Source organism: Centroberyx gerrardi, chromosome 2 (genome assembly GCF_048128805.1).
Source record: "Centroberyx gerrardi isolate f3 chromosome 2, fCenGer3.hap1.cur.20231027, whole genome shotgun sequence".
NCBI lineage: Eukaryota > Metazoa > Chordata > Actinopteri > Beryciformes > Berycidae > Centroberyx > Centroberyx gerrardi.
Window position 1 is genome coordinate 15827336 of NC_135998.1, and position 13870 is coordinate 15841205.

The following is a 13870-nucleotide window of genomic DNA, read 5'->3' on the forward strand; positions in this document are numbered from 1 at the left end:
TTTTAAAATGCCAACTGTACAGTGTCTAACCTATCTTGAAATTAACTGCTAACTGCTGACAATAAAGTTTGTCAGGAGAAATGTTTTGAGGGATTACTTCCTGACAGAAACTTGTATTTCTTCCTGTGGGTGTCAGATGATCGACAGTAAGCAGAATGTAACATAATGCGCACACTGATATGAACACACTTAAGTCCGGCAAACTCGGGTACATTGAAATAATGATAAAACAGAAATTTTGACAAAACCAAATTAAGGCTTAATGTTTACTGGTGATGGGGGATTTGATGGATTATGTAGCTCAGGCAATTTTCAAGTCTGTGGAAGTTGTTTTACATACTGCACAAAAATGAATGGCAGCAAATGGCTTCTGCAGGTAGGAAAAGGTGCCCTGATATCTCCAACTATGCTGACAAACTTAAAAACAAACACCAGAATTATCCTTTAAGGGGTGCTTCTTAATGTTCTAATTACTGCAGCCGCTACACCTAACTGGTGGTTAATCTCCAAATCCCTTTTACTCCCGCTCATGAATAAGACCGAGAAACCTGGACTCCTCCACTTATTGGGGCACCTGCCACCTTTTTGCCGGGCCTCTGGGACCGGCCTAGAAGAGTGAAAGTAGCTAACTGACTGACTGACTGACTGACTGACTCCCCATTGTTGAAAGTCACGCGAGAAGTGGCGTCAAGACCTACACAGTTATGGTGGTATACGTGATATCGCGTTGTTTGCACTGTCATGGTGTGATTTCAAACTGGAAAAACATGGCGGCTCATTTGGAAACTTTCTCTTATATTAGAATGGAATGGTTTGCCTGTGCAGCATGGAGGAGAATGTGACAGCGTCTGATTCGGAAAGAGTGTTTAATGCGTCAGCGGACCTGAAATCCAAGGTTTGGAAGTATTTTGGATTCCAGAAAAATTGTGATGGCAACCTTGATAGGAGTATAACAGTATGCAAAACGTGCAAGTCAGAAATAAAATACAATGGCAGCACCACGAACCTCGCCACCCATCTACGAAGGCGTCATGGTATTGAAACTGACGACAAAGCTAAGCATTCTCATAATGGAGCCTTTTACACTCAATATTACAATCACTGTGCACTATATTTTGGATGATTGGTTGATGAAAAATCACGCTTTGCAGACCAGGGTATTCAATGGGAAACACGGGCACACAGGGAAAAATATCGGCGCTCTATTGAAAGAGGCATGCGTTGAATGGAAACTTGAGAAAAAAGATCCCGCGCTTGTTACAGACAATGCACGTAATATGCTGATTGCAGAAGTCGAGGCACAAATGAGCCCCCACATTACATGTCTGGCTCACACTTAAATCTGGCCTCCAACAAAGCCATGCAAGTGAATGGTGCAGCTAGAGTGCTGGGGAGAGTCAAGAAGATAGTCTCTTTCTTCCACCGCAGCTCTAAGGCACTGCTGTCCTACGTGAAAAGCAGCAACTGCTAGGTCTGAGATCTCACAAGCTGATCCAAGACATGCCCCATCGTTGGAATAGCTCTTATGGCATGCTGGATCGTTTCCAGGAACAGCAGCCTGCAGTTTTTGCCACTCTGATGTGTAGAGATGTGAGGAAGGCTGAGGAGGTCAACAAACTTAAAGCAGAGGATTTAACCAACATTGAGGACATCATCAAACTTATGGCACCTCTGAAAGTGGCAACAACGATGCTGAGTGAGGAAGACACCCCCACCCTGTCAATAATTGCCCCCCTCCAGGCCAAGCTCAAGCAGCACTTTAGGCCAGCTGAAGATGACCAGCACATCATCTCAGAGATGAAAGTGTTCCTCCAGGACTTTACGGACAGGTAAAACAATAACTATATAACCATGCAAGACAGAAATAATATTAATAATAGTAATAATAATAAGCATTTTTCTACATTATTGTCTATGCCACCTTTTTTGGTGTTATGCTGTATGCTAAACATGTTAACAATATCATAGGCCAGCAATAACAATATGTAAGGTGAAAGAGGGGGGAGATGGGGAAAAAAGGAGGTCAGAAATTTAGTAATTTAACAACTGTGACTGTTGGAAAACTGGTAAACTGCACAGGTACAGCAGCCTCCAGGATGTGCTCTACACCGCGTCTGCACTAGACCCTCGTTTTAAAGCATTGTCCTTTCTGGATGATGACAGCAGAGAGAGGACCTTCCTGAGGATTGTAGCAGAAGTGACTGCTCTACATGAGAGAGTAAGAAACTAATTATGAACACATAATCTGTCTCTCTGTCTTTCTCTGTCTCCCTGTCTCTCTCTCTCTCACACACACACACAGTCACATTCACACAAACTTAAAATGAACACCAGCCCGTGCAGCACTCATGATTGTTACTCTAGTAAACAAACACGCCAGCGCACAATTTCAGCTGATAATTAGTTTGAATGCTATTTACAAAATGACTGTCATCAGGCAGCAGAGGACATGGATAGGGAGAGTGATACAGCTCAGGGAGATATAGTCCCTCCTGGTGGAGAACATACTCCAGGTGAAGACAGCTCCCAGTGCCAAGATAACACAGCTACAGGTATGCCATAAGAGTAGTACAGTGCTGGTTTTACTGACCACTGTGAAAATTACAGACAAGTGAAGGTACGCTTTATTTAGTAATGCCTCTGAGAAGGCAGGTTTATTTTTATTAAAATGTTAGGGAATCACCTGGCTGGCTTCTATGTTATATTACAGGCCATTCACATATTTTCTCCTCATCACAGAAGATGACCATCCTCCCAAAAGGATGAAGGCGATGGATCAGATATTTGGAGACTTCCTTGAACCCAGACCACCAACAAAAACTCTGAGGGGCAAGGCCAAAGAGCAAGTGTGGAAATACAGAGAACGGGATCCACTGACTTTAAATGGCAATGTGCTGCAGTGGTGGAGGGAACAGCTTGATCTTCCACTGCTCGCTGGACTTGCTAAGACCTACCTCTGCATACCAGCAACGAGCGTACCCTCAGAGAGGGTTTTTAGCACAGCTGGGGACATAATTAGTGCACAGCGCAGTATGCTTAGAGCTGACCATGCTGATCAATTAATCTTCCTAAAGAAGAATCTTGAGTAGAGACACTGTTTGTAGTGCATGGCTTTTGTGACTTGCCAGTTGTTTGTGTTTCTAAAGGTTGAACACTTATATCAGTATAATACTGTTCATAACAATTCTGAAGCTCCACTTGTAATGCAATTTTGAGAGATACCAAAGTTAAGTTAGAAGAACTGCTCCATTACAACTTACAAAGAAAGATGCACAATATTTGTTTACATTTTATTTTTAAAGTTTTTTTTCTCAGTTGTATACATATGCTATGAATGGTATAAATACTGAAAATAAAACTGCTTGTTTTGAAGAGATACTTTTTTTGTCACCTCTAATGAGCCAAACTAGGGAACCTTGTATAATCAATACATTTAATTGAAATGTATTTGTATTTGCACCTGAATCGTATCGAATCGCATCAGTGCTGAATAGAAGTATATCGTATCGTCACATGTATTAATGTATCGTTTTTGCATCATATCGTAGGACATGCATCTAGATACGTATCGTATCGTCAGAGAGGGAAAGATACATACCCCTAATAGGGACCAAATGTCTCGCAGCAGTGACCCCGGTAGCCCATACTCCCACACCGCCTCCCACTGGATACCTTGGAACATCGTCATATAGACACACTGCGGAGCGTGTCTTACTTCAAAAGCCATGCCCACCATGGGGGAAAAACAATACTGCTAACAAACCGGCAAAAGCGGTGATCGGGGGGGAAATCTTTTCAGATACAGACAGCCTGACAAGGTTTTTCCTGTTTTCGAGTAGACAAGTATGTCAAAGAATTATTTCAGCACACTGCCTCCAACAGAGAGGGAAATGCACATTGAAAAAATGAACTAAATTGGCCTCCATCAATGTTTTTCATTACTCCAATAAAGCTGGATAAATGATCCCACACAGTGTCCTGAAGTGAAATACTTAGACATTTACCACTACTTAATTTAATCACCAGGTAAGATAATAAATTGACCTTGAGTAATTTCACTTCATATTTAAAAATTTGGAATACAGCTATGCTTTTCAGACTATAAGTTTGAGCGACGCTGATATCGACGTGACATTGGTTATTAAAGTGGATTGTTGCTAAGTTAACTATCTTATGTTAGCTAACAAGTCAGTGAGATTTCTTATTACACCCTGGAATTCACCATATTCACACGGCGGCCATTTTCCTCTGACATCACACTCAGGGTGTGAAGCTCAAATGCTGTTATCAAAAGGATAATGTCATACTGCTGTGTTCCAGGTTGCAAGTCGTATAAACGTAGGGAATCTGACAAATCGTTATCATTTCACCGCTTCCTGATTGATCAGCAACTGAAAAGACAATGGATAGTGAAAATCCAGAGGGACATCAGGCCATATTTCAAGGTAAAACAACATATTTGATAACCCGTTAGCTGCCGTTAGACAACAGCTAACGTTAGCATTCAACCACTTCCTAGCTAACATTACCGTTTGATAGTGTTACATGATACGATAGGAAAGGCGTATATTAATTCTGAAATATCAACGCACATCTTGGACACATATTTAGAAATATGTGTTCCAGTGAGCATAATGTCACATAACGTTACTGACTTAACCAGAACATTTCTGAGGTCGGGTGAAAAGACAGCAAGACAGTTAACGTTACATTGCAAGCTTGATTACATCCGGTGCGTTTTACTTCCAGGCTTAAATAAATGTGTCCAAGATGTGCATTGATATTTCAGAATTAATTTACGCCTTTCCTATCGTATCATGTAACACTATCAAATGGTAATGTTAGCTAGGAAGTGGTTGAATGCTAACGTTAGCTGTTGTCTAACGGCAGGGTTAGACAACAGCTAAAGTGGCAACAACTTTAGGGAAAGGCCTGAGATAAAGTTCAACATTGAAGCTGAGAGGAGCAAGAGTCTTGAGGTTGTAGATCTAGGCTGCCTCTCAAGTCTCACATGTTCTCTGTTAAGTGACTGTACAATGTAAATGCAAAGTTTTACTTCACCCGTTGTGGGTCAAAATTAATAAGCAAGGTTCAAGAGTCTTCTGTGGATTCTTTATTCAGCCATGCATGGTTCAGTTCAATGTACCAAACAAGTAACAAAGAAGTGACAAAGAACAGAGTTTAGGATCCACTTATATAGGTTAAAGTAAACAAAACTATAAATCTTGGCTTATAGCCAAACCCACTTGGCTCAAAACCAACCCACTAGTTCAGACTTTTTACTGCATGTCCACCTATAGAATCACTTAAAACCACACATAACCATATTTAGTGATCATGCATGCATTCAAGCACTGATTACATCATTGTAGTAAGCAGGACAAAAGACACTCCACTTTCCAGGACAAAGGAAAGCAAGAACAGAGTGTACTATCCATATAAAAAAGCACAGTATACATTTTATTTCTTACAACAAGAGAGTTTTAAAGTAAACCTGGCCATCTCCTGGTATACAGATGGCGTCTCTCTCCCTCGTCATGTAGGTTCTGTCTCTGAGGATGATATCTCTGGTCATGCTGCTGCACCAGAGAAGCAGATTGAGCTTGGGCTTGATCTTCACCTTGACCCTGTGCTTCACTGCAACTGATCGTTTGGCTCAGCATTGGCTCAGCACCAGACTCTGCACTGCTGACATCACATCTGCATAGTCTTTCTGCTAAACATGAGACATCAATCAGCTAAAATGTTTAAACCATCAATCCCACAAAAGCCATATTTAACTTCCCCCGTCATAGCCAAGAGAGGGTATAATGTTAATTGTTAACTGTTGATTCAGTTTGTCAGCTAACATAAGCACGCCTCCTCCTGAGTGCCTAGGCTATATTCAAATGTAATAGAATTCTGTTTCTAGTGTCTGCCATGTTAATTGTGGGGTTTAGATGTATTGAACCTCTTTAATAGCCAGGTACATTGCTCTGATTTGTTTGAAAGGAATTGTTTAACCTTATCTAACAAGCTAACTAGCAGCAGCAAACCAAGTAACAAGCACTAGCTAGCTACATTGGCGTGCAATGATATGACTTTTTTTACAACATAATCTGACATCTGGATTTTTCTACAGCATAATCTGCCATCTCCATACATTTTTTAGCAATCTGTTTAAAAAAACAACAACACGAAAACATAATTTACCCATGTGTTCGCAGACACCCCCTCCCTCCACGGCAGAAGAGGGCCAAAACAGACTGATGTCACAGAAAAACGTGAAAATAACACGACTTGTTAACAGCAAATTACGTGTTGGTGGAACGTAAAGTGTTAAATTTACGTATTCCCAGCAAGTAGTGCCACATTGAAGTGCATGGTGGCCAGTAGCCTAATGGCATTGTGGTCCAGGTGGTGGACGGGCGTATGCGTTTGCCTTTGATGCCAGCGACCAAGATTTAATTCCTAGCTTTTTCAAAGGACATTTCAACTGTAAGTCACATTTATTTTTAACAAAGGTTTTTTTTTTAATTTAACCATGACCAAGCCCTTTCCCTAACCTTAACCAAGTTGTTTTAGTTGCCTAGCCATAACCTTAAACCAAACCTTAACCAAGTTGTTTTACTTGCCTAAACTTATCCATAACCTTAACATTAACTTAGTGAAGCTTATAGTGAATTTCAGCATATTTTCCCCCAAAAAAGCAACACATCAGCAGCAAATGGAGAGTAAGAGTTGGCATGGCAAAAAATTGCAGATAGATGCATGAGTTAGCTATCAAGTAATGTCTATTTTAGTCATTGAACATTTAAAGCCCCTACGTGTAGAATTTGTATCTGATTCTATCATCCTCCAATTAATTTTGATACCATAAAAATTTGTCAGTAGAAAAGTGAGACCATCGCAGATGGTTTAGTCTATGTGTTGCTTTCAGTCTGTTCATTCTCTGTGTCCGCAGATACGAACTGGTGCCTTACTGACTTACGGCAGAAAGTCAAGCCAAACCAGGAGGAAAGCAGACGCAGTTTGAATACAGGCTAGTTGCTTAGATTGAACATCGTGAAGCTTATCAATATGGCAGATAGTGGTATAACATGGAAGACTGTGTCGGTTCATGTGTTCTGCCTTCTGCCAGCTTGATCGCCCGTAATCGCCACATTTAATACAACTCCATACTCCAATTGCGTTGCTTGATTTGTGTTTAGTTCATTAGCGGTAGCGTTTTCCATTAGCTGCAGCTCAGAGCATCAGAATAGTAAAATGTTGGATAGGCTATGTTCACAATGACAGCGATCCCCCAAACATCTGTTAACCCGAATTCTCACAATAGCTCACAAAAACTACTTCATAGTACAAGCTGTCATTAGGAATAATATAGAAACTAATGCTTGAGCTACAGTAATATGCAGCAGTATTTTGTTTACATATTCATGCTGTATGGAGGGAGGTGTCACTGTTATGGTCGGATGACCGGAGTGAAAGGTAGGACCCAAATGCAGATCACATGAAGGCAGGCAGGTAGGCGAACGAAAGGGTTTTATTGTCACACAGGCAAAAAGGCAGACAGACAAAACAGAAAACAGTAGTGAAGCACACAGCTAAACTACAGATGGAAAAACCAACCCGTTCTCATTAACAACTCGTCCTATGTTGACTCTTTGTCAAATCCCTTGGCGTCGCTATAACGACGTTAAAGGTACCCTTCTGCGTCTGTAGGACACACCGGGTGTTCCATAGACTCCATGGTAAAACCTCTCGCAGCAGTATTGGACGCCTACAGCTTTCTCTCCTGGACCACGGAACACACAGTCTGGCGTACATTTTCTGCCCAAATAAGGCATTCCGGTTTGATGCATTTCTTTGCTTGAAAAACTACTAAACAATAGCGGCACAGGCTGTACAGGCAATAGCAAAACAACAACTGAGCACAGAGACGGGAGAGCACAGACTAAATACATGAGTAAATTACTAACAAGAGACAGCTGGAATTGACATAGGAAGTTGACAGGGACAAAACGCACGTGGAGAAACAAAAACAAAACATGTCATGGAGTAGCTGGAGCAGGCGTGACAGTCGCAAACACCGCTAAGACATGGCAAAGATGTTTGCGACGGTGTCTTTTTTTGGCACTACCATTAGGAGTTGCCAAAAGCAATAATTTTCAAATCCTACACATAGGGGCTTTAACAGACTTATAAACTAATGTTTAATTAATAGGTCAGATGTAACATATGGCAGCATGAAATGCACTTGGCAACAAATTAAAATAAAGTATAAGAACATAATTCAAACTGATAAGATTTTATTTGCTTATAACTACTTCATTTTCTTAATTGTAGCCTACCAATAATTGATTCCATCCCTTAGTGTTAGGGTTAGTTACTCCCACAGATGGAGTTCTGGTGGAACCTACATCAGAGCCTCCCACATCAGAGTCTCCTGCAGTTGTAAGTTACCTCATTTTCCACAAATTTCATCAGATATTTTTTTGAGTACCCTACATCTACCTCTATCCTGAAGCCCTCTCACCCTCTCACCCTCTCTACGATGTGCTGAGGCTGATAAGGAGCAGCTTTAGCCACAGGCTCCTCCTCCACGTTGCAGGACAGAGCGCCTCAGGCATTCCTTTGTGCCGGCTGCCATTGTACTGTTCAACAGCATCAGCGACCCCTGCGACAGCCAGCCATGACCACCTCTTATCTTTCTTCTCTATCTTCTGTACTTATTTTTCCTTGGTACTGTTCTGCCAGTTGCTGCTGTGGCACCCGAATTTCCCCAAGGGGATTACTAAAGTGATATCTTATCTTATCTTATCAAACATTATCTTACAGGATGAAGATGAAGAGACCATCTCAGCAGCTTCAGAGACGCCTACAGAGGCATATCTTAAATATCAATTTCTGATTAGATTTAAATAATGCTTCTTGTTGTCCTCTAACAGACCATGGCTAACCGTTTCCAGGAGGGTCCATCCACTTCCAGGGAACAACTTGGCACAGTAAGTTCTTAGTTATTCTAAACCCATGTCTAAATGAAATTATAAAATAAAGAAAGATTAAAAAAATTAAAAATTAAAAATGTCATTTCTTTCTAGCTGCCTGTAAAAGATCTATATAAGGTCCATAAAAAAACTCCAGATCTCCAAATGGACAACATTAAGCTTCTTATGAAGAAGACTCAAAATTGAAATACTAGAGCACCAGTTAAAGGTGGGTTCATGATGTTTGTTCATTGTTGTGAAATGATGAAAAAGAAAATTGAAGCATGTCTATTATTTGCAGGAAATGAAGAAGCAACAATGAGACATAATGCAAATGAAATTGCAGATTGTGTCTCTGAGAACTCGACCATCTTTGTGGTCAAAAAAGGAAAGTCAAGTGGATGATCTTCCTCTGGGTCATTGTTCACAATGGGAGGGCATCTCTCTTGTCTTATTGTGGCAATGTTGTGGAGTATCACAATGCCATGCCACATGCCACACTCATCTCTACGTCCTGCAGTGGGCCAGGTTGAAGCTTGTTTGTGGTCAAGGGTCAGGGTGAGGGTAGGGGGTCATCAGAGAGGGCAGGCAGGGGTAGCCTCTGTCCCCAAGGAGGAGACCATTGAAATGTCCTATAATCACATGAGAGTCATGCACAGACCCTGGCCATTTGGCCTCCCTACTGGTAATAAGATTGGCTGCATCACATATTACCCTGACAGTGGAAAGGAGTAATGAGTTGCAAAATATTGTGAAATTAAGCTTTAAACTGGAAGAAAATTCCATTACCTGCACATTTATGCTGTGGAAAGATTACCTATTAACATAATCTCCTTCATTGACTGAAGGAGCTGTAAGAGGCATGTGGTTGCAGTCTATGCAGCCAATGACACTTGGAAATCCTGAAATATAAGATGATTATTCATGGTGTTCATTTCTCAATGTCTAAAGCCTTCACATAGATTTGTAGTTAAAACTGACCAACCTGCAAATTCTTCTTTAATGAGGTTCACAGATTTATGCCCAGGGAACACTACAAAAATGTCAAAACACGTTTCAGTGCAAGGCACACTTTTCTGACTGCCCTACGTACGGTTGCTTTCCCAATCTGTTCTGCATCTCTAATGTTATACAGAAAGCTTCCAGTAGTGAAAAAACCAAGGGCAATGCAAAAGGTTTGTACAGGGGTGAGGGCGAATCCATGATGAGTGATATTGGAAATGTGAGGCTGAAGAAGGTTATTATAGAGATATATTGACTCTTTTGAAAAAAGGTAGTAATATAGTAGTAGTAATATAGTAATAATAATAAGAAGAAGAAGAAGAAGAAGAAGAAGACAAAGAAGAACAAGAAATTATATTGTAAAATTATATTGTAAAATTTGAATATTATATAAGCATAGCCTAATAATTCAGATATTATAATTTAAAATAAAATTATTATTAAAATATGAATTAAATTGATTAAATTAGCAGCCATTTGCCTTTATTAGATAGATGCTACTGAAGAGAGACGAGAAAGGTTGGGAGACAAAGGGGGATGCCATGCGACAAAGGTTCTGGTCCAATTCGAACCCAGGACACTGCATTTACACGTTATGCGCCTTAGACCATTGACGCCCCATCTACAATGTATTTGATAGAGATTAGCGAAATAGGCTATAGCTACATGCTTCAAAGATGGGACCTACGTTTTGATATAAAAGAAGGTGTTTCCTTATTTTTTAATCCAGGTTAAAAAAAAGGTTTTCCAGGTTAAAGAAATTATAGTAGGTAGCGTGGGCGGCACAGTGTCTCAGTGGTTACCACTGTGGCCTCACAGCAAGAAGGTCTTGGGTTCGAATCTCGGCCCTGGTCCTTTCTGTACGGAGTTTGCATGTTCTCCCTGTTTGTGTGGGTTTACTCCTACAGTCCAAAGGTCAGGTGAACTGGAGACTCGATATTGTCCATAGGCATGAATGTGAGTGAGTGTGTTTGATGTAGTATTGTATATGATGTAGAAGTAGGATATATGTATATGATGTAGTATGATATGTAGTATTGTTGAGCTGAGACCTTGATGCCTTTAGTTTCAATGCTCATCCACCACAGGGCTCCGGTAAGAAGCAGACGGGAGTCAGGAGTCAGTTTAACCTTTAATGATAAACCTTTACCTTCAATGATGAAGCATCAACATAATCTCAACAGTAAATGTAGGCAGCCTTGTACTGGCTTCTGTATGTGTGTATACGTTTGTTGTACATGTATGTATGGTTTCACCTGACAATGAGAAACGAGGCACAAGAGCAAGATTAGCATATAGCCTCTCAATAACTACTAAATACAAATAAGAAAGCAATGAGTGGTGAGGAAATTTCCATGTCTATGTATTAGCAGTTTCAATTTGGTTTCACGCTGCACATTATGCACTCCTACATGTGATCTCTTTCATTCCTTTGTATGTATTCATACATATTTTGCTGCTGTGTAACTTTTTATGTATTTACCAGATCTTTGTACTCTGTTCCTGTCTTATCAGACAGTCAAGGACGTTAAACTCACAGATAGTATCCCAATTGTTACACTTTCCACCTCCTCTATCCACTCCTTGTCTTTGTGCTGAAAATCATACTTGTATCCCTTTTTTTGCTTCACTATTCAAAGAACTGCATTTGCCACTGTGCTGTGCACTTCTCCCTGTGCCGCATGCTATTGGATGAACACAGAGAGCTTGAATTCTTTATTGAACAAGTTTTCTCGTGGCTAATAAACTATTTACATCAACACAGTATCCTCAAAATGTATACAAATACATTGTATTCATAAATAAATGAATGTATTCCTTAATATCTGTTAACTAAGTCAGTGTTAACTAACAAGACATTTCTCAAACCAAATGATACAATAACTTACTTCAGTCATGCATACAACAGATGGGTTAACTCATTCTGGCCCATACTGGCCCATAATGAGAGGTTGAGTAAGGCTATGGTAAGCTGGTATTAGGTTGTATAGTTGCAATGACATCCCAACTGGTGTTGCTGTGGTGTGTGTTTATGACTGCTGGCCAGGATAGTGAAACATAGCAACCGCTGTGGTCTTTGGCTTTACAACCAGTAAGGAGTTTGGTGTGCGCACTGTGAGCGGCTGGCCCTGGGGCTCGATGTGCTGAGTCATGTGTGACATAACACTGCTGTGCAAAGAATCGCTCTCAGACAGGCTGTCCTCTTTGTCAGACTGCCTATGTTGGCAGAGTTGACAATCCAACTGTCGAATGAGGCTGCTGACATCAATGTCACCACGGAACCTGCCGTAGTCCGTGTGACTTCCTCTATACTGTCTGGGAGACAGTCCGTGCACAGTTGAGGCAGACTTGGCCTTCCCACTGAGGGATCCAGTCAATGACAGTAGGGATTTTGGAAGTGTTATATCATAAGGCTGTAAGTATGGTGGCATCTGACTTAATCTGCCACTCACACAAACCTGAACATGTGTTATCTAAGGCTGCCGGGGACTGATGTTGCTGCTCAGTGTAGCATCTGGCTTGAAGGGCCAATGTTAAGTTTGGACAAGTTATCTTGATGCCTTTAGAGTACTAGGGCTAGTTTCAATGCTCATCCACCTGCTCCGGTAAGAAGCAGACAGGAGCCAGGAGTCAGTTTAACCTTTACCATTATCTTCAGTAAATCAACAGTAAATGTAAGCAGCACTGCACTGGAATCAGGCATAACAGCAAAATTAGCATATAGCCTCTCAATAACTAGTTTACAAGAACATAGTATTTTCTAGATGTATGCAATACTTCACATTCATTAATATCTGTTAACTAACAAAACATTTATCAAACCAAATAAGAGGATAACTTACTTCAGTAATGCATACAACAGCTGAGGAGAAAATAAGAGCGTGTGGGAAATGGTAAGAACCTAAGAACCTCCCATTGATTAGCAAGCAATTAGACAGACTCACTCAATTAAGCATGCATTCATCACATGCACTACTAAGGAATGGTATGGGGGAATTAAACACAAGTATGGTACATGACGTATATGATATATGGTATATAAGCCCTTTGAGACACACAAAAAATAAATCACACGTGATAAAGGGCTATACAAATAAAATTGACTTGACTTGAAAGGAATTGCCAAGACTACACTCTTAAAATAGATGTGTTAAAACCAACACATATTGTAGTTTTCTAACACACCTACATGTCTATTTAAGATCTATTTAACATATGTAACATATATTCCATTGTTACATACACTGCCCGTTTGTTTGGGGACACCTAGCTTTTGAAAATGTTTAATAAGTAAACATGTTTCCATTGCAATAAGTTAACCCCATTAAAGTCTAACTACATGCAAATAATACATGCAAATATTTGTGATAACACTAGAACAATTAAACTATACGTTCATTAAAAAAAAACTCCCTTAGCAGCTATAACTGCTGTGCACACTTTCTTCATGTGAACAGTTTTTCTTTCTGCAGGACTCTCCTAGAGACAAAACCTTCTCTTCATACCAAAGAAGACACTTTAATGAGTATGAAGCTGAGTGTTGAATAAATATATCCAAAGTATTAGTAAATAACTATTTTATGTTAACAAAAGCATTCTTTTTTCACTTACTTCTTGTGTATTGAAATTCCATATTTCCATATTCAGGTCCTTTGTGTATGCTATATAGTTACAGAAATGTCATCAAACAGCTGGTCTAGGGTCTCCTATCTATTATCAAAGTAGTCAGATGGACATATTTTCTGTTAAACTATATTTACTGTGGGGCAACCTTGTACTTACCCTATAAGTACTGTGAACAAAAGGGGAATAATAAGTCTCTCATAATTACAAAATTCTTCCGCCTTAATTCCCAGACTTCTTGTTTTGTTACCCTGTAACTACAGCATTGTACCCGTAAT